This window comes from Aotus nancymaae, unplaced genomic scaffold (genome assembly GCF_030222135.1).
Source record: "Aotus nancymaae isolate 86718 unplaced genomic scaffold, 86718_ANA_hifiasm-v0.15.2.pri h1tg000029l, whole genome shotgun sequence".
In the NCBI taxonomy this organism is placed as follows: Eukaryota; Metazoa; Chordata; class Mammalia; order Primates; family Aotidae; genus Aotus; species Aotus nancymaae.
The window spans coordinates 47,798,920-47,825,728 of NW_026988442.1; the positions used below are offsets into that span (position 1 = coordinate 47,798,920).

General features: G+C 37.2%; 1 long non-coding RNA gene across 1 annotated transcript in view; it reads right to left on the reverse strand.

The window, feature by feature from the left end:
• The window catches only part of LOC135276987 (uncharacterized), a 78,796-nt gene that overhangs the window by 50,962 nt on the left and 1,025 nt on the right, over positions 1 to 26,809 (reverse strand). Inside the window, exons 2-3 of the long non-coding RNA XR_010344591.1 lie at positions 13,486 to 13,560; positions 11,746 to 11,842 (exon numbers count right to left, since the gene is read on the reverse strand). This is a non-coding gene — a long non-coding RNA (uncharacterized LOC135276987). The remainder of the gene's footprint in view (positions 1 to 11,745; positions 11,843 to 13,485; positions 13,561 to 26,809) is intronic.

Below are 26,809 nucleotides of genomic sequence, written 5' to 3' on the forward strand. Positions count from 1 at the left end.
TTTAAAAACAAGAAAACTAATGAAACAGAACCAAACAAATTCTGGAGCTGACAAATAAAATAACTGAATTGAAAAATTCACTAGAATGGATGAAAGTAGACTTGATCAAGCAGAAGAAAGAGTCAGTGACTTCAAAGACATTGAAATTTCAAAGAACAAAGAACAAAAGAACAAACAACAAAGAATAAAAGAACAACGAAAAGTGTTGAAAGCCTAAGGAACTTCTAAGACCCCATCAAGCAGAGCAATTATATACATTATAAAAGTCTCAGAAGAAGAAAAGAGAGAGAATGGGACAGGGAGATTATCTAAAGAAATAATAGCTAAACACTTCCCAAATCTGAGAAAGAAAATGGTTATCCAAATTCAAAAAGCTCAAGGAACTATAATGTAGATGAATGTAAAAAGGCTGACACTAAGAAATATTATAAACTGTCAAAAGACAAATGACAAAAAGAGGTTCTTAAAAGCAGCAAGAGAAAAGTAACTCATTACATGCAAGGGAACTTCCATAAGTTTATAAATGGATGTCTCAGCAGAAACACCTGCATTACAAAAGAAGAAAGATCTCAAATCACCAATCAAAATTTACACCTTAACAAGTAGAAAAAGTAGAAACTAGAAAAAGAAGTAACTAGAAAAAAAGATCAAACTAAACCTACAGTTAGCAGAAGGAAGGAAATAATAAAGGATAGAGAAGAGATTAATAGAGAAGAGAAAAAAGGTCAGCAAAACTGAGTTCATTCTTTGAAAAGATCAACAAAATTGACAAACCAATCTTCTCAAAATCTTCAAAAAAAAATAGAAGAGGGGGAACACTGCCTCTTGAGGCAAAAACCCTAAATAAAATACTAGCAAACCAATGTAGAACACATTAGAAAGATTATACATCATGACTAAGTGGAATTTATTCCTGGAAGGCAAGGATGGTTCAACATATGAAAATCAATCAATGTAATATACTACATTAACAGAATGATGAACAAAACCCATATGATCATCTCAATTGATGCAGAAAAAGCATGTTGCATAACTCCAAAAACTTTCATCATAAAAACACTCAACACACACACACACACACACACACACACACACACTAAAGGGAATGACATCCACATAATAAAGCCCATATATGAAAAGCCTACAGCCAACATCATGCCAATGGTGAAAAACTGAAAACTTTTTGTCTAAGATAAGAAGCAAGGCAAGAATAGCCACTCTTGTCACTTCCCTTCAACACAGCACTGGAATATCTAACCAGAGCAATCAGACAAGAAAAATAAACAGAATCTAAACACAAAAGGACTAAGTAAAATTATCTGTGTTTACAGATAACATGATATTGTATGTAGAACACCTTAATGATCCTAAAAAAAAAAAAAAACCTGTTAGAACTAATAAACATATTCAGCAAAGTTGAAGAATACAAAATCAACATGCAAAAATCAGTTGCATTTCTCCCATCCAAGTACTAACCAGGCCTGACCCTGCTTAGCTTCTGAGATCAGATGAGATTGGGTGTGTTCAGGGTGATATGGCTGTAGACTGTCAGTTTCATTTCTATACATTAACAATAAACAATCTGAATATAATTTAAGAAAAAATATGATTTTCAATAGCATCAAAAAGAATACTTAGGAATAAGCTTAAGCCAAGATTAAAAAACTTGTACACTGAAAACTATAAAATGTTGCTGAAAGAAATTAACAAAGACACAAACAAATGGAAACACATCATGTTCGTGGATTGTAAGATTTAATATTGTTAAAATATCCACCCTACTCAGACCAAACAATGAATTCAATGCAATCACTATCAAAATCCTAATGGCATACTTTTTGTAGAAATTTTTAAAAAATCCTAAAATTAATATGGAATCTCAAAGGACAATGATGAAATGATCTTCCATGAAGGCACCAAGACTACACAAGAGAGAAAAGACAGTCTCTTCAGCATATGATATTGGGAAAACTGTGTATCTACATGCAAAAGAATGAAATTGGATCCTTACCTTATACCATATACAAAACTTAAAATTGATTAAAGATTGAAATGTAAGATCTGAAACTATGAAACTCCCAAAAGAAAACAAAGGAAAAAAACCTTCATTACATTGGACTTTTTAATGATTTCTTGGATTTGACACCAAAAACATAAGCAATAATAGCAAAAATAGGTAAATGGGATTAATCTAACTTGAAAACTTCTGCACAGCAAAGAAAACAATCAACAGAATGAAAAGGTAACTTAAGAAATAGGAGAAAATATTTGCCAACTATATATCTCATAAGGGATTAATATCCAGAATGCACAAAAAAACTCCCACAACTCAACAAGAAAAAGTCAAACAGCCCAATTTAAAAATGGGCAAAGGAATAGATATTTCTCCAAAGAAGATACACAAATAGCCAACAAGCATATGAAAAGATGCTAAACCTCACTAATCATTAGGGAAATGCAAATCAAATCCACAATAAGATGTCACCTCACACCAGTCAAGATGGCCACTGTCAAAATACCAGAAAATAACAAGCATTGGTGAAGCCATGGAGAAACTGGAACACCTGCACATTGTTGGTGAAAATGTAAAATAGTATAACCATTATGGAAAAAAGTACAGAGATTCCTCAAAAAATTAAAAATAGAATTATAATATGATCCAGCAATCCCACTTCTAGGTACATACACAAAGGTATTAAAAACAGGAACTCAGAAACATATTTGTGTACCAACATTCATTGCAGCATTATTCACAATAGCCAAGAAGTGGAAGCAACATTAATGTCTACCAACAATCGAATAGGTTTTATAAAACATATTATTCAGTGTATTAATCCATTTTCATGCAAAACTGGGAAGAAAAAGAGGTTTAGTGGACTTACAGTTCCACATGGCTGGGGAGGCCTCACAATCATGGTGGAAGGCAAGGAGGAGCAAGCCACATCTTACATGAATGGTGGCAGGCAAAGAGAGAGCTTGTGCAGGGATACTCTTGTTTTTAAAACCATCAGATCTCATGAGACTTATTCACTATCACAAGAACACCATGGGAAAGACCGCTCCAGGATTCATTTACTTCCCAACAGATCCCTCCCACAACAAGTGGCAACTACGGAAGCTATAAGATGAGATTTGGGTGGGGACACAGATCCAAATCATATCATTAAGCCTAAAAAAAGAAGGAATAACCCTGTTGAGATATACAACATGAAGGACATTATGTTGACTGAAATAAGCTAGTCACAAAAAGACAAATGCCACATGCTCCCACTTATATAATAAGCATCTAAAACAGTCAAATTTTTAGAAACAGATAATAGAATGGTGCTTGCTAGGGACTAGAGGGTAGAGAGTTATTGTTTAATGGGCATCAAATTTCAGTTTTACAAGATGAGAAGAGTTCTGGATATGGATGATGGTGATATTTGTACAACATTCTGAAAGTACTTAGTACCACTGAACTGTACACTTAAAAATGATTGTAATCATAAATTTTCTATGTTTTGACCATATTAAAGTGATTTTGAATATAGTATATTTTAATCTTCCCTGTGGTGGGTCATATAATACAATTAATTTTCTATCTCTTCCTCTCAATTATTGCCAGCATCATGTCAGCTGCTTTTGTATTAAAGTGATTACTGAGTGTATCTTCTCTTCACAGTACCCTTTCATTTCTCATGAGTTCTATTTGATTATATTCCAGACTCTTCAGATAAATTATTCTGAAATGATTTGTCATAAATGAATTATTTTTGGTAGTGAATAATATTGGAAGTCTAAAAGAAGCACTATACAGTAAAATGAATTTAGTAAACTTTTGTCTGTATTTGTAGAGCTGATTTCTTTTATATAACAGGAGTTTCAAAATCATGAATCCCCAGGGTCAGAGAGGTAATGTAGTGGAGTGAAGCGGGCTGGGTGTAGCTATTCATAGTTCCAGGGAATTGATATTATGTGGGAATGCACATCCTCTTAGGAGCTTCTGATTTTTACAGAGAAGTAGAGATCTGGATTTTCATTTGAAATCTACTGATCTTACCTATATTGGTGTAAATATTTTTAAAATATTATTTACAATTGTTATGGGTTGAATGTGTCCCCTAAAAAGATATGTCAAAGACTTAACCCCAATACCTGTGAATGTGACCTTATTTTGAAATAAGGTCTTGCAGATGTAATCAAGTTACAATGAGGTCATTAGGGTGGGCCTTAATACAATATGACTGGTGCCATTATAAGAAAAAGGAAAGAGAAAAATACATAGGGAGAATGCCGTGTGAAGCCTGAAGCAGAGATTGAACAGAAGCATTTATAAGCCAAGGATTCTCAGCATCATCAGAAGCCAGAGGTGAGGCATGAAACAGATTCTACTTCAAATTCCTCAAAGGAACCAACCTTGCCACAACTTGAATCAAAGTCTAGCCCCCAGAACCATGAGACAAAACATTATATTGTTTTACTAAGTACCCAATTTGTGGTACTTTGTTATGGCACTCCTGTTAAACTAATGCCATAGTAGGTAAACAGAACTGTGAGTTTTATATATCGTTTGCCACCATATCATATTAGTAACCTTATTATGGATTTTTAAAACTCAAGAATTTTTAAAAGTACATGTTTGTGGCTATGCCTGTTTGGAATGTGGCAAGGTACTTTGTGTCATTCTCAACATATCCACCATCTTCTAATGCCTTACTCCAAGAAGTGACCAGAAAGATAAGTATTTGAGTTTATTACCTCACAAATATTAAAGACTTACCACGTGCCAGTTACTGGACTACACACAAGAAGTAAAATAAAAAAGAAAATCCCTTTTTCCTCAAGGAAGTTAGTGTTATAAAATCAGTTCTGATATAGTAACTGCGATGGTGAGGAAGAGGCACGGATTGCTATGGGAAGACAGAGGAGGAGTCCCTAACACCAACAAGAGGCTTGGAAAGTGATCACGGGGTGAAGTGAAAGTTGATTTGTCTTACAACTAGTATATACTAGAATTAAATTCAAACCCAAACCTCACTCTGCCTTACCTCTGCTTTGGTTTTCTCACTGCAAAGTGAGGATAACCTTACTCCTTAAAGCTTTGTTGTGATTAAAACAAAAAATAGAAAGCACATTGTCTCAATGTCTGGACATGCTAGACCTTACTTCCGCCCACTCAAATCTGGACTTCCTCCCTGTCCTTTAAACATGAAAGACATCTCCCAGATGGAAATGGACGAATATATCTCCCAGAATCCTGCTTGCAGTTAAGGGGAGCCTTGTGACCAGAACTGGCCAAGGTGTGAAAGCATAGAAGGGCCAGCATGTGATTATTCCCCCTTGCAGGAACCAAGGAGACCATGCGTTCTAGACGGTGGAGCTGCAGGTGATGGTATTTGTGCCATCTTGGATCTCCCAGCAACCATGTGGAATCGGACCTCTGCCAAAGGGGTCCTTTCCACATAATACAAACAACTCCTTGTTTTGTTAAGCCACCAGGATTTGAGAGTAAAATTTTCATAACAATTTATCTTATTATATCCTAATTAATATACTGTTGCTTAATACATGCTCTGCAAATGTGAGTTTTCTTCTTTCTTTTGAAAATAATTTAGAAATAACCATTAAGTTTTTAAAAAGTATTAAAAGTTAGGCTGTGTATTACCCAGCTGCATACAATATTCTTATTCTAGATCCTGAGACAAACCGAAAGCTTCTATGATAGTTGAGAAAGCAACTATGTCCTAAGATGAGCTGAAATAAAAAACCCGTTCATTGTCATAAAAAAGTCACATCTCATTAAAGATCATCTCTCTCATTTCTCCAAACCAAATTATTTAAGTTTAAAAATAGCATAAGGACATTGAAAAAACATATCAATGCTAAAAATTTCAGCTTGAGGTTTCAGTCACTATTTTTAACATACCTTCAAAGGGTTTTGACTGTCTTTACTGCAAATGGAACTCTTCCAGGAAGGGGTTATTCAACAAAAAGAAGTCTTATTTTCTTTACAAAATGGGACATAGGAAGAAAGATCAGAGTAAATATAATACCAACTCTTCTGCTCAAATCTAAATACTTTTGCCTAGCAGTCCATGTCTTGATGATATGTTCTGATTTGCTAACCAACCTCATTTCCCACTTTTTCCCAACATAGACCTCATTTTAACCAAGTCTTCTCAAAGTCCATAAACAAGCCATATTCATTCTTTCTTTATGTCTTTACCCATTTGCCTGAAATGCCCTTCTCTCTTATTTGGAGAATGAGCTCTGCGTCTGCTTCCTGTAGTTGTACTTTGTCCTTCAGGATTCAATATTTTTTTATGCCTAGTAATTTTGTCTCTTTTCTAGACTATAACTCTCCAAGAACAGAAACGATATTTTTTCACACTTTATCTTCTTATCCTCAAAGTTCTGGCACAGTACTGAACACACCACCAGCAATAAGTAAATTCCTCTTGGTTGGCTGGTTGTGAGCCTGTGTGGAGAGGGATGGGTAATGAAGTGTGAGCAGGGAGAGTGGAAAATTGAAGTGGTTTTAGCAGAAGGTCTAGCAGCTGATGTAAGAATCAGTCTCTGGAGGCAGGGAGGACTTAAAAATCATCTTCCACAGTTTTTGTTTGTTTGGTTGGTTGTTTTTTAGGGTTTTTTTTTTTAAAGTTGAGTATTACCAATTAGTGACCACTTAACAATAGGCTTACACTACAACTGCTCCATAGAGGATGAAAGTATGCAGTAAGGGACTTCAGAAACTTTCCTGCTTGGAAACAGCTCTGTGTGGTTGTAGAAAGAGGCCCTGTGAATGTTACTACTGTTCATATTTTAAATATCAAGTTCTATATTCTCTGCTATTGCCTCCACTTTTGTGAAAAAGATGCATGATCACTGGATACAATGTATGTATTATGTCATTTCACCCAAACTGTCACCGAAGTTCTGGATGCAGCACAGAGGTTTTATGTAACAATGACGTTTCAGTTTGTTAATAATGTGATGCATACTCATTCGAAGTGCATTGGTACCAGTAAGTAAAGAGATTTAAGATGATATGTAGGTAGGTTTTCTTCAGCTGCCTGATTGTACAGCAATGTATTGTAACCTGTTAAAAATGTTATTTTCAAATATGTTAAAATAGGTGCTGAATTAGATTTGATGTTCTGAAAAGGAAAGATCATATGCTCAAGTCAGGGCCATGAACTGAACTGCTTGAGTGGAAGTAGAGGAGGAATGGATTGGGAGGGAGATGTTCACCTGAGCATAGTTACTCACTGGATAAGCATTTCTTGAATGTCAGGTGCTGTTCTAGATACCAAGGAGCTCCAAGGATACCAGATAGACTTGCTCTCCACAACCACGGAGCATACATTCAATCTGGGGAGGTAGGCAATATGCAGATGAATAAATGCTCATGATGGCTTTAGGCAGCAGTAATTTCTCTGAAGAAAATAAAATAGGGTGATGTACCAGAGTGGTGAGGGAAGGGTTTTTGAGGAAAAGCTCTCTGGGGAGGTAACATGTAAGCAAAGGCCTAAGTGACACAAAGGAGATAGCTTTTCCCCAATGTGGAGAAATAGTCTCCCTGCAAAGGCCTTTAGGCTGGAGTGAGCTTAGTACGTTTGTGTTGGTGGAACAGGAGGAAGGCCAGCATGACGAAGGAGAAATGAGGGGGCAGATGAGACAGGGTAGAATGGCAGGGGTCAGATTGTAGGCCATGACAAGGGGCTTGGGTTTTAATTCTGTTAAAGATTGGAGACCTGACTTCCTCTTTTATTGATTCTGGCAGGACCTGTGTACAGTCTGCCTCCATCGTCCACCTGTTCCTAGCTGGTGGCTTCAGGTGCCTGTTTTCTCTTTTCTCTTGTCCTGGCTGCTGTTTTAAGAAAACCACTATCTTTTAAACAGGAAGGCTTCATGTCTTTGAGGGATTATTTGGAGAAAACAAATATTCTGTGACTCAGCCATTTCTCAAAGTACACGTGGTCCTCCTGTGTAGCTATTTTAGCAACAAATAGAATACTAGTTATGAAGCAAACCTAAATGTGAGGATGGGTAAATGGAGTGCGCTTTAGAAGCTCCATGTCATCTCTTGTGTCAGTGCCAGGGCCAACATATTCATGTGGCTCAGTGGACATGGTACTTTGGGCCCCCAATACTTTTAGGGGTACATACAGTGTTTCAATTTTTTAATAATAAAGAAATTAACTTTTAATTAAATAAGATATTCACCTTTATGCCAATGCATTCATAAAATATAATTTAAATATTTTTATGGAGAAAGGGACTTATGTAGGCAAAAGGGCCTAGGGTCCAGGGAAATCATGATGCAACCTTGTTACTGCTTATGTATTAAGAGACATTAACATACTGTGTACTCTTCAATAGAATTATTATTCTGAAAGAAATACATCTTATTTTGCTTGTTTTTCTGTTTGTTTGTTTGTTTTTTGAGACACAGTCTTGCTCTGTCACCAGGCTGGAGTGCAATAGTGCGATCTCAGCTCACTGCAACCTCCAACTCCCTGGTTCAAGCGATTCTCCTACTTCAGCCTCGAGTAGCTTGGATTACAGGCACCTGCCACCACCCCCAGCTAATTTTTGTATTTTTAGTAGAGACAGGATTTCACCATGTTGGCCAGGATGCTCTCGATCTCCTGACTTTGTGATCCACCCTCTTCAGCCTCCCAAAGTGCTGGGATTACAGGCATGAGCCTCAGTGCCCCATATGTTTTACTTTATTAAATTAATGGACTCTTAACTATTTGAATAATAGACTACTGTACCATTATATTATATGGGGTATACTATATACATAATGTTAAAGCAAACTAAATATGGCCAGAGAAGGACTCTGTACTTGAGTCCTTTTGGACAAACTGCAACCTAACTTACCAGGTAGACAAAATTAAAACCTAACTTAGAAGTATGTGCCTCTAACAATAGATGAGTCTTGGTCAATACCAGCAGCCATACTTCAACCACTCATACCCTACTGAGTGTTCAAACTGTGTTCAAACAAGGCAAAACGCCAACCTGTAACCAATTCAGCTGTTTCTGTATCTCACTTTCAATTCCTGTATGTCACTTTGCTTTTTTCTATAAATCTGTTCTGACCACGAGGCACCCCTAGAGCTCCTCTGAATCTGCTGTGATTCTGGGGGCTGCCCAATTCATAAATTGTTCATTGCTCAATTAAACTCTTTTAAATTTTATTTGGCTGAAGTTTTTCTTTTAACAATACTTATAGATATACAAGCAGAATATTTTAAAGACTGGATTAAAAGGGAAAAATAATGTTTAAATAATTTTCAAGTTATTGATATATAAAATACTTACTCTTAATAAAGTTATTAATTTTTCAGTGAAAGCTATATAATTGCATATGCTGAAATTGGGTGAAAGTCTTACTGTAATATTTTGTGACCTAAAAATTTAGTTCAGCTTCTTAAACTTGGTTCTAAAGGCTATCAGAGCTGAAAATTATACTTCACAAAAATCTGTATTTTTAATGGAAAGAGTACATGAAAGGCAGCACTTAAAAAATCATGATACTAATTTTTCAATCCTGTCTAACAATTATGCAAATGTTTTGTTGAAATTCATCAACTTGATGTCTTATTAGATATTTGTTTTTGACACCAAATCAGAAGTTGAATTGTTACATTTTTAGCAATGAGTTAATGACCCACTGAAATTCTTTATTTAGAAAATTTATAAACGTGTATAAAATGCTACCAAGGGTTTTTTTTTTTTTTTTTTTTTTTTTTGACAGAGTCTCGCTCTGTCACCAGGTTGGAGCGTGGTGGCGCGATCTCGGCTCACTGCAACCTGCGCCTCCTGGGTTCAAGCGATTCTCCTGCCTCAGACTCCCGAGTACCTGAGACTACAGGCACATGCCAACACGCCCAGCTAATTTTTGTATTTTTAGTAGAGATGAGTTTTCACCATGTTGGCCAGGATAGTCTCCATCTCTTGACCTTGTGATCTGCCCACCTCAACCTCCCAAAGTGCTGGGATTACAGGCGTCAGCCACCACTCCCAGCCATTACCCAGTTGCTTTTGTTTGTTTGTTTGTTTTGGGTTTTATTTTTAGTGAGAAAGTCTTGCTTTGTTTCCCAGACTGGACACAAACTTCTGGGCCTAAGCGATCCGCCCACCTCAGCCTCCTGAGATATTGGGACTACAGGCACCCAGTTAGTATGCTTGGTTTAAGATTTTTTTCTTTCATTTGTGTATTTTTAATTAAGAAGCAATTATAAGGATATTTATAGGTGACATATTTACATCTGCTGCTAACATGAAGCAAAATCACATAACAATAGAAACGTTTCTAAAGATTCATTTTCAAAACTTTCTACTTTTGTAAGTTTCTTTCAAAAAGACAGTTGATGAATCACTCATTGATGAAACACCCATTTTATCTTGATGGAATGAATTTTAAACTGTCTTTAAAAAGTATCTGCCTGGTAGCATTCTACGGAGACATACCTGTAATTGCAGCAAAGTTCAGCAAATTTGGAGCACTTAACTAATTTGCAGTGTAAACTCAATTTTTTATTTCAACAACTACTTCAGGTTGTTTGAGAAGGATAACCAGTAGAACACAACCATTTCGTGGTCATTGTCTGCCTTATTACAAAGTATTTAAAGGTTATAAAATTGAAAATAGTAAGTTTAAGGTAACTTAATGGGACAGGGAAATCACAATCCATAGCAAAACAGTGAAAGTGAATCCAAGAGTATTGGAGTAATTCTCAAAGAGCATGGACTCTCGTAATATGCCCTGGGTATAACTTATACACTTGGTATGATCTGAACTTTGCTAATATACAGAGGGTGTGAAGGTACCAATGTAAATATCTATATTAACGATTAGTAAAGTTTAATATCTTTTCTATATTTTAGGCAAGAAATAATTATAAATTGGAGGCTTGATAGTTTCATCTTGCACTGTAACAGATTCTTTTATTTTAGGGACTACTCTGTTAAATTGCTATTGAGTGTTTCCCATCTTTTTAAACTTTTTATTCTGGTTGTCTTCTCCTAACATAATATTTACTGTGACATGGATAGCTTTTCATATTTTTGCCAACCAATGTGCTTTAATGACAACAACAAATAAACATGGAAATTACAGACATCTTCCAAATATACTGTAGATTCATGCAGATTATTTTCAGGGTTTCTCATATCAATTGAAGTTAATAATAAAAGTTAGTTAAAAATTTTTTTCTACACTTGATCTGAAAGAACAAAACCACGTCTTTTGCAACATGTTTGCAGCTGGAGACCATTATTCTAAGTAAAGTAACTCAGGAAAGGGAAACAAATATGGGATATTCTCATTTGTAAGTGGGAGCTAAACATTAGTACTCACGGACATAAATATAGCAACAATAGACACTGGTAACTACTACAGTGGGGAGGGAGGGAGGAGAGCAATGGTTGAAAAACTGTTGTATTTATGCTCAGTAGCTGGGTGACAAGATCAATTGTACCCCAAACCTCAGCATTATACAACGTACACAGGTACATGTTTCTGCAATGTACCTGCACATGTACCCCCTGATTCTAAAATAAATGTACCTGCACATATAAAATAAAGGTTGAGCCTGGCACAGTGGCTAATGCCTGTAATTCCAGCACATTGAGAGGCAGAGGCAGGTGGATCCCTTGAGATCAGGAGTTCGAGACCAGCCTGGCCAACATAGTGAAACCCCTTCTCTACTAAAAATACAAAAATTAGCTAGGTGTGGTGGTACGCACCTGTAATCCCAGCTACTTGGGAGCTGAGGCACCGGAATCACTTGAACCTGGAAGGCAGAGGTTGCAGTGAGCTGAGATCACGCTGCTGCACTCTAGCCTGGGAAACAGAGCAAGACTCCATCTCAAAATAAATAAATAAATAAAATAAAATAAAGGTTGAAATTGTAAAAAAGAAAATAATTTCTGTAATTAAAAAGCAATTTTACCTCTCTTTATTACTTAGTAGTTCAAAGACAAAATATTAGAAAAAGAGCACCTTAATAGTTGAGATAAAGTTATACAATTAGTTGACTTTATTTTCAATTCAAAGTGTACTATAACTTCAGTTGCTGGTAGTTCAATTCACACTTGAAGCAAGTCTGAAATTTAACTTAGAATAGTATTCCTAAATGTTTTCTAAAAAGATTTGCTTGAAATCCATTGTCCATCAGTATTGCCTAGACTTTGTCAACCTACTTTTATTCAAAAAGGAGGCAGGGGGAAGGCTGGGGAAATAAACCAGGTCTGAAGTAACATTTTACAAAGGTTTAAAAACTTTGTTAAGAAGGTTTTGAAAGTCAATGGTCACAAAAAAAATTCTATTCAGCTCATCAAATTTACCTTAGCCTAATCCATATTTACCAACTTAGTTCCTCCTAGCTATTTTCGCCATCTTCTATCATTAAACTAAGACAGTAGTCCTCAGTCTTGAGACTAGCAGAAATAACCCCTTGATGGAAGTAATAGCTACCTACCTCTCCAACCACACCTTCTCTGTCTACTTTGAGGCTTCTTCTTCCTCCTTCTGCCCCATGAATGTTCCTGCCTGAGGTTTGTTCAAGTCTTTACTTTAAATGACCTTGCCTCTGACAATCTCATTTGCTCTATGATTTCATTTACTGTCCCTCTGCAGAATAATCCCCAACAGATGACTTTAGAGGAGATTTTTCAAATTACAGGCAGGCATTCCAACTTCCTGCTATGCATCTACATTTGGATATCCTACAAGCAATGCAAATGTATACAAAATCAAAAGCATGATTGACTATACCCTCAATTTAAGTCCTTAATTTCTGTAAATGCTCCATTCCCTATCTACCTTGTCTTGAAGCTCAGGGCTTCTTTGAATTGTCCCTCTCCTTTCCCACTGTCCTACCCTTACTATCATCACTTGCATTATTTTCAATAGCTTCTTAAATTGTCTCTTTACTTTCAATTGAAGAACATGTCAACTTGATCATCACTGTAATGCATGGCTTTAATCATGTTTCACATGCTCTTTAAAAACCTTTGCTTCTGAATACCCATAGAAGAATGTTCAAATTGCTCCATCTGGCATTCAAGAACTTAAAGATCTGTCAAACTTTCCTGGGTTCATCCCCCATCATTCGATAACTTATAGCTTACATACTCAAGTTGAATTTTATTACTTAATATTTTCCTAATATAGCATGCAATCTCTCGCTCCTTCATATTTTTCTGATATTGTGTATCCTGTCTCTAGGTTGAAGTACTACACAACCTTAAAAACCCAGTTCAAATTATGCCTTTTCTAAGAAGCTTGAACTCCCAGGTTCAAGCTCTAGCTAGCTGTAATCTCTATTCTGATGAGCACCATGGTGTAATGGAAAGGGCATGGGCTTTGAAATTCTATACACCTGGGTTTTGAAGTCATTCTATTAAATTTTTGATGATAGAAAATATATTTTATTACTTTAAATCTTGGTTTTCCATCTATAAAATGGGTATAATACAACTTACCAAGAAGTCCAAAGGAAACTCTGTGTGATGTGATTGATGTCACCAGGAGAGTCGGCAGAGTGACTTCTAAGAAGCCTGAGAAAGGAGAATTTTTATTCATTCAGATACGTCAAATGTCTACTATGGATCAGACACTTTAAAATAAAGAATAATAAATACAGTCCCTGCCTGCCTCAAGCTAATAGCCTTAGAATATAAATTCACCTGCACCCAGGTCTGGTCCTCTACTTTGCAGACTCAGGAACTTGACCTAGATTTTTAAAATATTTTTTTGAGACTGAATCTCTGTCACCCAGGCTGGAGTGCAGTGGTACAAACTTGGCTCACTGCAATCTCGGCTCACTGCAATCTCTGCCTCCTGGGTTCAAGCGATTCTCCAGCCTCAGTCTCCTGAGTAGCTGGGACTACAGGCGTGTACTACCACATCTGGATAATTTTTGTATTTTTAGTAGAGATGGGGCTTCACGGTGTTGGCCAGGCTGGTCTCAAACTCCTGACCTCAAGTGATCTACCTGCTTTGGTCTCCCAAAATGCTGGGATTATAGGCGTGAGCCACCACGCCTAGCTTTGACCTAGAATTGATTGGATTAATGGATATGACTCTTATACATGAAATCCTTGAGACTAATATTTGAAACCAGAATAACCATTTCATTCTTTCTTTTTTTTTTCTCTGAGACAGGGTCTTGCTCTGTCTCCCAGGCTGGAGTTCAATGGCACAATCATGGCTCACTGCAGCCTTGACCTCCCAGGCTCAAGCAATCCTCCCACCTCTCAGTCTTCTAAGCAGCTGTGACTACAGGTGCACATCACCATACCTAGGTAATTTTTGTATTTTTTGTAGAGACATGGTTTTACCATATTGTCCAGACTGATCTCGAAATCCTGGGCTCAAGCAGTCTGCCTGCCTTAGCCCCCAAAAGTGATAGGATTACAAGCGTGATCCACTGTGTCTAGCCTAACAATTTCTTATTTATTCTGAAAATGCAATGGTCAGACAAACTGGTCCCCCAACATTGGTCTAACCACACAGCCATATAAAATCAGAACTAGAAGGAAAACAGATTCAAATATTGAATAGAATTGGGCTATGATAGCTAGATAGATAATCTCCAAAGCAGGAGGATAGATTTTCTTAATACATGATTGTAGGTATGTGACATCTAGAATATCCAGCCCAAGAGAAGCCCTGGAGTGATCCCCCTCACCTATTTTCCTTTATTTTCTGAAGAAATTGCAGAAGAGGTTCTCAAATGTTCCTATAAAATTTGAAGGTAGGGATGGAAATGTATGCTACAGATCTCTGCACAAGGTGTTACCTCATGGTGCGGCTGGGAGTGTTTGCAGAGAGGAAGAGATAGAAGTCTCAACTAAATTTTAAGCCGGGCCTAGGAATCAACATGTGGCAAGAGAAATCACGGAGTAAGTGAGAATGAATTTGAGTATTGGCCATTATGCAACGTAGCAAGAGGAAGAGATAGAAGTCTCAACTAAATTTTAAGCCGGGCCTAGGAATCAACATGTGGCAAGAGAAATCACGGAGTAAGTGAGAATGAATTTGAGTATTGGCCATTACGCAACGTAGCAAATCAAAGGCAAGATTTCTGTATCAAGCCAAAAGAAGTGTCATTATTTCCACACTGATTTTTAAGTTGTGGATTGTTACATGTTTCTTAATATATTATTTAAATTTCTTAAAAGCTGAGACAAGGATTTCTAATAGAACACCATATCCTATAGACAGTAGACTCTGAATTAATGGTAAGAAATAAATGAATGATCCATTTAATCCTTAAAGATGATACACATTATCTAGGCATCATTTGTACATTGGGTAAGCCCCCATATGAGAGAGATATTTGGGGGCTGGAAGAGGGACATGTGAAATGCAGGCCTTAGATGGCATGAGACTTAAATAGTACCAGGTTGGCATCAGAAGGGAAGTTGAAATTTTATCTCTATCATCTTCCTATCCCTTTGATATTCAAGTGTCCAATAAAAGAGAAATCTCTAAGACATATTGGTTGGGCATGAATAAAAGAGAAAATATGGAGTCCAAATAATCTTACCAAAATAGTGTTTCTCTGGCTTTGTCCACACTCACTCTGCAGGCCATTTATCCCCTCACAAAACTGTAGAGTATATAGTAATCATTGTAAGTTGCTAACTGTTATTTTTATATGTCTATCAATCCATCACTAGGTTTGTTCCAAAAAGTATTTGAGGTGGCTTGCACAAATACAGCAAGATAACAATAAAAATAATAGACACAACTAAAATATATAGAAGGAAGTCAAGGTCAATACTGAGAACAAGAAAAGAAAAGAAACTAAAACCATGGGCATTATTCACCCACAGAATGCAGGATTTAGGGATCTGTGTACTTGCTATAAATGGGGTACAAAACTGTGATACTGAGCTTTCTTCTATAAGCACTTGATCTTTGCTGGTATATTCTAATTCCTTGGGAAATCCAAGTTCCTTACAACATGAAGCCCTAAGAGAATCTGTAGGGAAGGGTTAAATTAGCATTTATTCAGGTATACTATCCTATTTTTTTGGGTATAACACTATGGTACATTGCTAGTTTAAAAACTGTTATCAAAGATTTTCAATTCCTATAGCCTGTTCTTTAAGGGAATTTTCATTTCTATTTTATCTTGCCACAATCCCAATCCTTTTACTTCTTTTTATCTTTTTAAAATAGAATCCTGCTGCTCCTTTAAGACATTCATTCAAGGACAATCCTTGGATTTACTAGTACTGCTGTTTTAAATACGAGATAACTAATTTGTTTATTTTTTTTTTAAAAAGTCAATGAGATGGGAACTATATCTAGCTACTGAGAGTAATAAAAGTTGAGATATAAAATAGCTATACTTTACACTTCCATATTAAAGCTGGTGGCAGGATCACTGTGAGCCATCTGGAGCTCACAGGTCTAAGAGTATGCACAGTTTAGATCTAATAAAGGTGGGCATGCATAGGTGTGCCAAGAGACACTCACTAAAAGTTGTGCTTCGAGGGCTGGAGAATAAAGCACACTCCCTGGAGCACTGCTGTGGTTTTCTTTACTGCTTTAAAATAAATGAAATTGTACTGACTTTAGCTTATAAAAGTCACAGACAGTTTTGGAGCCCCAAATTTCCTCTTCCCACAAAGCAATCACAAGCAGGAATATTACAACTGCTGAAAAAATTTTGGTACTACCAAGAATTAGGAGACTTAATTGGGGCATTATGGAAATTCATAAGCATGCTAAAAGTTTTACATGAAGCAGTTTGAGCATCTGAAAGTTGTGTTAGAGGATAAATGAATAAGCTGGGTGCAGTGGCTCATGCCTGTAATCCCAGCACTTTGGGAGGCCGAGATGGGCAAATCACGAGGTCAGGGGATCAAGACCATCCTGGCCAACATGGTGAAACTCTGTATCTACTAAAAATACAAAATTTAGCGCGCATGGTGGTGCATGCCTGTAAGCCCAGCTAGTTGGGAGGCTGAAGAAGGAGAATTGCTTGAACCAAGGAGTTGAAGGTTGCAGTAAGGCAAGATTCCAAGATTGTACCACTGCACTCCAGCCTGGCGATAGAGCGAGACTCCATAAAAAACAAAAACAAAAACAAAACAAAAACTAAGGCAGAAGATAAATGAATAAATTTATAAGAGGTATAGGTAGCTTTGCCTGTCAACTCAATTAGTGTTCCCAGAAATTTTATTTTCAATTAGACACAAAGATTACTTAAATGGTCTTTCATGGGAGAGGACCACTTAACAGAAGGTAGTAGGATCTCCAGTGGATTGTGGTCCTATAAAATAGGGCCTTCACCAGTTGGCCACAGTACTATCCTTCTATCTTAGAGTAACTTAACCTGAAGTTACCATTCTCCTATGCTTTATTTTACTCAGGTGTGAATTTTATCTTCTAAAAGCCACTGAAAGAAATGTATGGTCACTATATAAGTCAGAAGATGCTTCATCCCAGTCCACAATTAAAAATTGCTTTGGTAGAATAACTGGCAATAAGCTAGGGGGCTAAAGAAGTCCCATTTTAAAGGAATAAAATATAGACTAGGTTATGGTTTGATGAAGAGCCTCCCTCTTCCCAGGAGCATTCGTTAATTTTAGGCCGACATTTGATATCTCAATACAAACAATTAAGGCAGAGCAATGAAAGGATGTATTCAAAGTGTTGAAAGACATGAGTGCCAACCAATAATTCTATGGCCAACAAAAACATCTTTTAAATATGAAGAGGCGCAGAAAACAGTTTGACAAAACCCATTGCCTCCTCATAATAAAAACACTCTAGAAACTAGGAATAGAAGCAACATTTTTCAACTTGATAATGGGCATTTATAACAAACCGACAGCCAACATAGAATAGAATGCTGAAAGATTGACTATTTTCCCCTAAGATCGGAAAAAAGACAAAAATTTATATTTTTGGCACTTCCATTCAACATTGTGTTGGAGGTTCTAGGAAAAGAAAGAAAGGAAGGAGGGAAGGAAGAAACGAGGAAGGAAAGAAGAAAGAAAGAACTATAATTGCCTCTGTTTGCAGATGACGTCGTCTTGTATATAGAAAATCTGGAGAAATCTACTAAAGGACAAAACAATAAAAACAAAACCTATCAGAACCAATAAACTCATTCAGCAAGGTTGCAGGACACAGTCAATATGCAAATCAATTTGGTTTCCATAAATTAGGAACAAACACTCTGGAAATATAAGAAAACAATCCATTCATAACAACATTAAAAAGAACAAAATACTTAGAAATAAATTTAAGAAAGAAGTACAACATTTATAGTCTTAAAGTTTTAAAACATTTTAAAACAAAACTACAGAAGACACAAATAAATGGAAAGCTATTCCACATTCATAGATTGGAAAACTTAATATTGTTAAGTGGGCAATACTCCCAAAGTTGAACCCTGGATTCAATACAATCCCTACCAAAATCCCAGCTGGCTCCTCTGCATTAGCTGATCTGAAAATGCATATCTTTTTTTTTTTTTGAGACGGAGTCTCGCTCTGTCACCAGGCTGGAGTGCAGTGGCCTGATCTCAGCTCACTGCAACCTCCACTTCCTGGGTTCAAGTGATTCACCTGCCTCAGCCTCCTGAGTAGCTGGGACTACGGGCGTGCACCACCACACGCAGCTAAGTTTTGTATTTTTAGTAGAGACAGGATTTCATCATGTTGGCCAGGATGGTCTGCATCTCTTGACCTCATGATTTGCCCGCTTCTGCCTCTCAAAGTATTGGGATTACAGGTGTGAGCAACCGTGCCCAGCCTTAGCTTAAATAACCTTAAAAAAATAAAAGCAAAGTTGGAGGACTCACAGTTCCTGATCTCAATTTTGTTTTTTTAAAATAGGATCTGGCTCTGTTGCCCAGGGCACAATGATCTTGGCTTACTGCAACCTTTGCCTCCCAGGCTCAAGTGATCCTCCTGCCTCACCCTCCTGAGTAGCTAGGACTACAGGCACACATCACTACACCTGGATAACTTTTGTATTTTTCTGTAGAAACGAGGTTTCACAATGTTGCCTAGGCTGGTCTCGAACTCCTGGGCTCAAGCCATTTGCCTGCCTTAGCCTAACAAAGTGCTGGGATTACAGTTGTGAGCCACCTTGTCTGTTCCCCTGATTTCAAAACTTTAAAGTTTACTAAAAAGATAGCACAATAAAAGTAGTGTGGTGTGGCAGAAGGATAGACACGTCAATGGACTAGATTTGGGAGCTCAGAAATAAACTGTCATATTTATGGTCAATAGATTTTTGACAGGGGTGCTAAGAAAATTCAATGGGAGAAATGCCAAATATAGGTGAAGGGGAGGAAGGCAGCAAATCACACTGCCACGTGTGTACCTATGCAACAATCTTGCATGTTCTTCACATGTACCCCAAAACCTAAAATGCAATAAAAAAAAAAAGAAATTTCAATGGGAAAATACGTGTTTTTACTAACTGGTGCTTGGACAACTGGATATATACATGCAAAATAAGGAATCTGAACCCCCTTTTCATACCATACACAAATATTAACTCAAAATTATTATAATGTAAATGTAAGGACTAAAACCATAAAACTCTTAGAAGCAAATATAGGAGTAAATCTTTGTGAGCTTGGCATAGGAAAAGCCACCTTGAGATCACAAAATCACAAGTGTCCAAAGGTAAATATAAACCGTACTTCATCATCATTAAAAGCATTTGTGGTTCAAAGATATCAGCAAAAAAGTGAAAAGTTAATTCCTCATATGAGAGAAAATTTTGCAAATCATAAATACGATAAGGGATTTGTACCTAGAATATGTAAAGAACAATTAAGATCAATAATAAAAAGACAAATGATTCCATTAAAAAGGCAGGATCTGAATAGACATTTCTCCAAAGACAATATACAAATGGCCAATAGGCACAGGAAAATATACTCAACATCATTAGCCATCTGGAAAATGCATGTCAAAACCATAATGAGATACCACTTGGCACCCACTGGAATGACCATAATCAAAAAGACAGATCATAACAAGTGTTAGGAGGTGGAGGAACTGGACCCTTCATAGATTGCTCATGGGAAAGTAGCATGGTGCAGATACATTGGACAGGAAGAGACAGGAAGTAAATTAATGGTAACCTAGGACTGAGTAGGTTGGAGTAAAATGGAGAGTGATTGCCAATAGGGAGTGATTGAGTGATGAAATTTTAATATAACATCTCTCAGGAAATAACAAAACAAACAAAAATCAGTAAGAATAAGGAATTTAAATAGCATGGTTAACACATTTGTCCTAATTGACCTACACATACATAAGTGAAGCAACTATAGAAAACTCCTTCTTTGATATCATACATAGAATATTATTAAAAATTGACCATAGTCTGAGCTATAAAGCAATTTTCAAGAAATTTCAAAGGACTGAAATCACATAAAGTATAGTTTGTGATATCAAGATAGTTAAATTATATATTTGAAAGAATCAAAATCGACAGCTAGAAGAATATTGCAATGGAAAGTATAAAATACTTTGAACTGAATAATACAAATAAATATACTAAAGCTTCAAGGATACAGTTAAAATCATATCTGGAGGGAAATGTATGTCTTTAAATGTCAATATTAGAAAATAAAGCTAAACAGCAATAAACTATAAGCATCTATGTAAAATATTTAGAAAATCAACAAAAAATAACTGCAAATAAAACCAAAAAAAAAAAAAAAAGGAGGGAAATTAGAAAGATAAAAATAGAAGTCAGGAGCAGTGGCTCATGCCTGTAATCCCAGCACTTTGGGAGGCTGAGGTGGGTGGATCACCTGAGGTCAGGAGTTTGAGACCAGCCTGGTCAACATGGTGAAACTACATCTCTATTAAAAGTATAAAAAATTAGCCAGACGTGGTGGCAGATGCCTGTAATCCCAGCTACTCAGGAGGCTGAGGCAGAAAAATTGCTTGAACCTGGGAGGCGGAAGTGCCACTGCACTCCAGGTTGGGCAACGGAGTGAGACTCCGTCTCAAAAAAAACCTGAAAACCAAAAAAAAAAAAAAAAGGAAAGTATAGAAATTAACAAAATAAAGCACAAATGAAAAATAAGTTATTCTTGAAAAGCTTAAGAATTTCATGAACTCTAGTGAATATAATCAAGAAAAAAGGAGAGAAAGCACTAATATCCAATGTCAGGAATGGGCATAGGGAAGCATAGTAAATCCTTCAGATATTAAAAAGCTAATAGAAAAATATGAATAATTTTCTGCCAAAATATTTTAAAATTTAGATAAAAGAGATACATTCCTAGAAAATGCTACTTGTCAAAATTGACAGCAGAAAAAAGAATTTAGAATAGTCCTATAACTATTAAAGATATTGAGTCAGTTATTAAACATTTTTCCACAAAGAAAATTACAGGGTCTGATGACTTAACAAGTAAATTTTATTAACTACTAAGGAAGAAATAAGTCATTTATTAAACAACTTTTCCACAAAGAAAACTACAGGGTCTGATGGCTTAACAAGTAAATTGTATTAACTATTAAGGAAGAAATAACACAATTTATATAAGAAATAATCTGTATAAACTCTTCAAAGAAAGAAAAAGAGGGAAAACTCTCCACTTCTAACAAGGCAATCATTACCCTAGACCAACATCTCAGAAGAATATTATGAAAAAGAAAAATTCAGGTCAATCTCATTTATGAACATAGGTGCAAAAACCAGTAAACAAAATATTAGCAATGTGAATAAATATATGTATCTATATGAGTAGGGTTTATCCTATGAATGTACACTTAATTTACCATTAAAAAGTCAACATAATTACTTTAATAGAATAATGGAGAAAAACCATATGATCAACTCTAAAGGCAGAAAAGTTGGTTTAATAATGTTCACTATCCATTCATAATAAAAATTCTTAGCAAACAAGGAAAATTAGGGAACCCTTCTCTTTTATCTGTTAAAGGATATATGTGATAAAGATATATTATATTTAATACCTATCTTTTTGAGATCAGATCTAAGACCAAGATCTGTGCTGTTAACTATCTTGAAGAATCAGTCTTGAAGAATAGAATAAAAAGCCTTGCTCTATTGAGTATTAAGACTTGTTATAAATCATAATGATTACAGCAATGAGATATTGACATAAATATTGTTAAATAAGCCAGTGGAATAGAAAGGAGAACCCAAAATAGACTTATGAATAGATCAGCAATTGATTATGACAAAGGAGTCACTGCAAAGTTGTGAGGACAGGATAATTCTGTGAATGAGGCTGTGATACTACTAATTTATATTAATAAAAAACAACCTATATACCTTTACACTATAAAAAAAACCCTAGAACTTAAAAATAACTCATAAGTGAGGAAGAAAAAGAACTCATCATAAGAATGGGCAAGAGATTTGAACTGGTCCGTCAAAAGAGGATGTCCAAGCCAGGCTCTGGACACTACAGGCGTGTGCTCATGCCTGTAATTCCAGCACTTTGGGAGCCCAAGAAGGGAGGATTGCTTGAGCCCAGGAGGTTGAGATTGCAGTGAGCTGAGCCATGATTGTGTCACTGCACTCCAGCCTGGGCAACAGAACGAGACTCCAATTCTCAAAAATGAAAAACAAAAAGAGGATATCCAAATTGCAACTAATCACAGAAAAAAGTGCTCAAACTCATTAGTCGTAAAGAAAAGTCTAATTCCACAGTGAGATACTGCTATGCACTCACCAGAATGCCTACTGTGACAATTCTAATATACTTATTGTCAAGGATGTGAAGAACTGGGGAAGCTTATGCATTCCTGGTAGTAATGAAAATCAATACAAACAATTTGGGAAACTGCAGTATCTACTAAAACAGAACATGTGTCTATATACCATGACCTCACAATGCCACTCCTCCATGTATACCTCCCGGAAGTGCCTGCCTATGTGCACCAAGAAAAGTGTAAAATGCACATTGTAGCAGTGTTAATAATAGTCAAAGATGGAAACAGCCTAGATATCTTTCTCCAGTAAAATGAATAAGTAAATTGTGGTATTACATACAATAGAAAAACAAACAGAAAAACTAAAGCTACTTGCAACAGCATAGAAGAATATCACAAATGCAACATTAAGGGAACCAAGTCAAACGTAAAAGGGCCGTCTTTTTGGCTCCATCTATATGAACAGTGAACCTGGAAAACATAATCTATTTTGTTTAGGGATGGATAATTAGGTGTTAAACTATAAACAAAAAGAAGGATTTGATTACTCTGAAAATCTGAATTGGGCTGGGAGTGGTGGCTCAAGCCTGTAATCTCAGTACTTCGGGAGGCCAGAGAGGGAGGATTGCTTGAGCCCAGGAGCTTGAGACCAACTTGGGCAACATGGTGAGACCTCTTTTGTACTGAAAGTAAAGAATTGAGTGTGATGGCATGTGCCTGTGGTCCCAGCTACTTGGGAGGTTGAGGTGGCTGGATTGCTTGAATCCGGGAAGTCAAGGCTGCAGTGAGCTATTTTCCTGCCACTTCACTCCAGCCTGGGTGACAGATACTGCAAAAAAAAAAAAATAATAATAAAATAAAAAGAAAGAAAGAAAAAGAAAAAAAAGAGAAAGAAAAAGAACAAAAGAAAGAAAGAAAGAAGGAAAGAAGGGAGAGAGGAAGGGAAGGAAGGAAGGAAAGAAGGAAGGAAGGAAATTTGAATTGGAGGAAGGAGTAAGAGAGGAGTTTCTGGAGAGCTGACAAGAGTTCATTTCATGACCTGACATCAGTGTTTTCATTGTGATAAGTCATTATACATTTTCACTTTAGAACTTCTTTTCTGTATGTGTTTTATCTTTCACAATACAAAGGGTTAAGAAATTTGATTGATGAGTAGAGGGAGAGAGGAATGCAATGAGGACACATTTTCCAGGAGATGTAGAAAGACTGAGATTCCTGAGGAAAAACAGGAAAGGGAGGTGCAAAGAGTAGGAAATGTCCACAGAGGAAAGGGGCCAGGGGACAAGCTGCTTCTCTGCAATTTTACAGGCTCAAGTCCAAAGGGAGGACAGCCACCCAGGGGACTGACATCACTCCTTAATACTCACATATCTGCTTTATTGTTTCAGAAATCTGTCCATTATGAGGATGAAAATTTCATCTAAGTCAAAAGAGAGGACAGCCATCCAGGAGACTGACATCACTCTTTGGTACCCAAATATCTGCTTTATTGTTTCAGAAATCTGTCCATTATGAGGATGAAAATTTCTCTTTTAAAACTTCTCTTTTATAGAAAAACACCTCTATTATCTTAGGCTGTAGCAGGTCTGACAGTATGCTGTACCTTTTATACTGCATAGTTCTTTATTTAGAATCATTTCTTGTAAACCACTTGGATAAAAAACAAAACAAAACAAAAAAACCTCGTTCCTTTATTGACTTGCTTCAAAAATGTGAGTGAGCTAATTCTAATAACCCTTGGTACAAATTCTCAAGGTACTATTGGGAGTAAATTTAATATTTACTCCCAATCTATGAGAAAAAATTATTTAGGTTCTCATTATCAGAGGCCTGTTCTTTTTCTTTTTGCCCTTGGTAATCGCAGGAATTACAATTTCTACCCATGGCGGGTCAGAGGATGAGCATCAAGCCTGCAAATTGACCCTCCCTGTGTTTCCACTAAATAAGAGAATGCCTGGAAAGGGCAGACACAATAGAGACCTACTTCCAACAAAGGAATACTCTTTCTTGGGGTTAAGAAATTATGGCAAGTATGCTAGGATGTGGAGCAGGATACACTACTGGGAAATAGCATTTCCAGTGATTCCAAAGACATATGCAGTTTCCACCTATCCCTTTCTCCAAGAAAAAAAAAAATCAAGAGTGTGCTCTCTCTCTTCTGGTGTGTGTGTGTGTGTGTGTGTGCGTGTGTGTGTGGTGTCTTTTGTGTGCAAGAGACAGAAAGGGGGGAGAGAGAGATAGAGATAGAGAGAGAGTTGTTTGGAATGGAGATGTTATAAACTTCAGCCACTGATTTGTGTGCTGTGAGAATGCTCAAACTATAATATTCTTAGAAGAAATGGCTGGGCGAGGTGGCTCACGCCTGTAATCCCAGCACTTTGGGAGGCTGAGGCGGGCAGATCACGAGGTCAGGAGTTCAAGACCAGCCTGGCCAGAATGGCGAAACCCCGTCTCTACTAAAAATACAAAAAATTAGCTAGGCAGTGTGCACCTGTAGTCCCAGCTAGTCAGGAGGCTGAGGCAGGAGAATCACTTAAACCTGGGAGACGGAGGTTACAGTGAGCGGAGATTGTGCCACTGCACTCCAGCCTGAGTGACAGAGCAAGACTCTGTCTCAAAAAAAAACAAAACAAAAACAAAAAAGAAGAAGAAGAAATGGCTGCCTGCAAGAGTTCTAGATAAAATTGGCATAATGATGATAATGATTAAAGTTTAGTTATTTCTTTGTTTCTTTAGTTCAAGTTATTTGCAACTACATACCTCATTTGGTTTTTGCTGGGATAATCTCAGTATATCTGTATGCTTTTAAATTAAATTCACTTAAATCCAGGCATAGAATCTGTAATTCAGAGAACCGGATGTGAGTGAGGGCTTTGTCTGACACACGTGTCAAAAAATGTTAGTAATTACCAACATTAGTATTATTACTTTTTTTTTTTTTTCCTGAGAAGGAGAATCATTTTGTCCTGGTTTGGCCAAAGTATTGTATAAACTTCAGTGTCCTCAACGTTTTGGCACCAGGGACCTGTTTCATGGAAGAAAATTTTTCCACGAATGGGAAGTGGGAGTGATGGTTTCGGGATGAAACTGTTCCACCTCAGATCATCACACCATCATCAGATCATCATCTCACAAGGAGCAACCTAGATACCTGGCAGGCACAGTTCACAATAGGGTTCTCTCATCTATGAGAATCTAATGCCCAGCTGATCTGACAGAAGGCAGGGATCTCGGTGTGATGCTGGCTCACCAGCCGCTCACCTCCTGCTCTGCGGCCTGGTTCCTCACAGTCCATGGTCTGGTATGGTGTGGTCCAGGGCCCAGGGGTTGGGGACCCCTGGTATAAAGGATCCCAGAGATCACACCCACTGTGATCCAGGTATACTTCTGGGCCTTAATTTTGACACTAGAAAAATGAAGAATTTGGATTCCCTGAACTCTAACTCAAAGATCTGTCTTCACGAGTGCCCAGGTATCCTGGCAGGCTGGGAGTTAGTGACCCCTGGGTTGTCTAGTGGTCTGTGCCTTGGTGGGAGAGGATGCACTGAGATGGGGGAGGGAGCTGCTGCTTTCTTCTGGAGGCAGTGTTTACCTTTCCCTGGGCAGAGGTTGTTGAAATTAAGAAAACCTGGTGAAGCAGATGCCAGGGACACATATTACCTAACTTTGGTCAAAGAACAAAGAACCTGTGAAACATTTGGAAATCCTCAAGAGTGCCCAGGGACGGGCACACTTATTGGAACAGCAGAAACAGGATCACCCAACATTTCAGAGTAGGGCTGCTGCATGTCACAGCGTGAGCATAATAATGCCATTACCATTTCAAACAGTCTGGGTTTTTGAGAACGAAGCTTCTGGGTTGGAATATTGATTACACCAGCTACTAGTGCTACGTTTTTGTTGTTGTTGTTGTTTTGTTTTGTTTCTTTGTTTGGAGACAGAGTCTCGCTCTGTTGCCCAGGTTGGAGTGCAATGGCGCTATCTTGGCCCACTGTGACCTCCGTCTCCCAGGTTCAAGCGATTCTCCTGCCTCAGCCTCCACAGTAGCTGGGATTATAAGCACCAGCCACCCCGCCCGGCTATTTTTTGTAGTTTTAGTAGAGACGGGGTTTCACCATGT